Consider the following 1,574-nt stretch of genomic DNA (forward strand, 5'->3'; position numbering starts at 1 on the left):
TGGGTTTAGAAAAAAGCACGGAACAACAGATAGTATTTTTATTCTGAAATCCGTAATCGATAAATATGTTAAAAGTAAGCCACGGAAGAAAAATAATTTCCTTTTTTCCTGCTTTGTAGATTTTCAAAAAGCGTTTGACTGCATCCCAAGGAAAAAATTAATGGCAAAACTTGAAAATGTTGGTATAAATGGAAATTTTCTAAGAGTGATACAATCGATGTACTCCACTGATCAATCAGCAATCAAAGTAAATGGACACATTTCTCCGACATTTTCCTGTTATATGGGTGTTAAACGAGGCTGTATGCTGAGCCCTACGTTATTTAATTTATATCTTCACGATCTGCCTGACTCATTAAATTCGTGTAACAACAATGATGTAATGTTGAATGGCAAACCGATTAGTACTCTTTTATATGCAGATGACCTGGTTCTGTTCTCTAAATCTGCTAAAGGGCTTCAGAAATATCTCGACAAGCTAGAGGCATTTTGTGAACAATCAGGCTTAACAGTTAATATAACAAAGACAAAAGTGATGGTTTTCAATAATACAGGGAAGACAATGAATAACTTCCAATTCTATTTGAACAAATCTAAACTAGAAAACGTTAAATCATATAAATATTTAGGATTAAATTTTACAACCTTTGGAAACTTTACGTTTGCAAAACAAGAATTAAAAAAAGCTGCATTAAAGGCACTATTTCAGATGAAAAGACAAATGGGTGAATTTTTCACATCCAATATCAAATTAACTATAAAACTGTTTGACTCGCTTGTTACACCAATACTTCTATACGCAAGTGAGATATGGGGTATCGAAACATTAAGCACCAAAGACCAAGAGCCCATGGAACTTGTTCATTTGAAATTTTGCAAAATGCTCCTCAAGGTGACAAAGAATGCTAGTAACCTTGCATGCAGAGCTGAGTTAGGAAGGTTTCCGCTAAAATGCAAAGCATGCAGTAAAAGCTTTAAACTCTGGCATAAAATTATAAAGTCGGAACTACACCCAAAAAAACTTTCAGCCGAAGTCTACCAAGATATTAAAAATGAAACTAAAAAAGCCTTTTGGAGCATAAAAATTAAAACTACTTTAGAACAACTCGGATTGGGGATAATTTGGATGAAACAAAATGAACTTTCTCCAAGATGGTATGAATATGGAAAAATAATAACCCAAAGAATATATGACATTGAGAGGCAAATTTTATGGAGTAATCTCCACAATGATGAAAGGAAAGACGACAGACATAAAAATAAACTCAGAGTCTTTCGTCAGTTCAAAACGGATTATAACTTTGAAGAATATTTAAGTCAAGTCACCAATATTAAGCACAGAGTGGCGCTTACAAAATTAAGAATTAGTAACCATAAGCTTGAAGTAGAAACGGGGAGGTATAAGAGGCCTTATCTCATTTACGATGAAAGGATTTGCCCAGTGTGTAAGTCGGGAGTAGAAAACGAAAAAACACTTTCTAGTTTGGTGTCCACTATATGACTCTCATAGAAACGACTTAAGAGAGTTCATAGAAAAAAACACCAGCATTAATTTCAACAATAGAGCGCTGACG

The sequence above is a fragment of the Actinia tenebrosa genome, unplaced genomic scaffold (genome assembly GCF_029948245.1).
Source record: "Actinia tenebrosa isolate PJP-AT-01 unplaced genomic scaffold, QUT_ActTen_1.0 PGA_scaffold6__47_contigs__length_16458017, whole genome shotgun sequence".
Lineage (NCBI taxonomy): Eukaryota > Metazoa > Cnidaria > Anthozoa > Actiniaria > Actiniidae > Actinia > Actinia tenebrosa.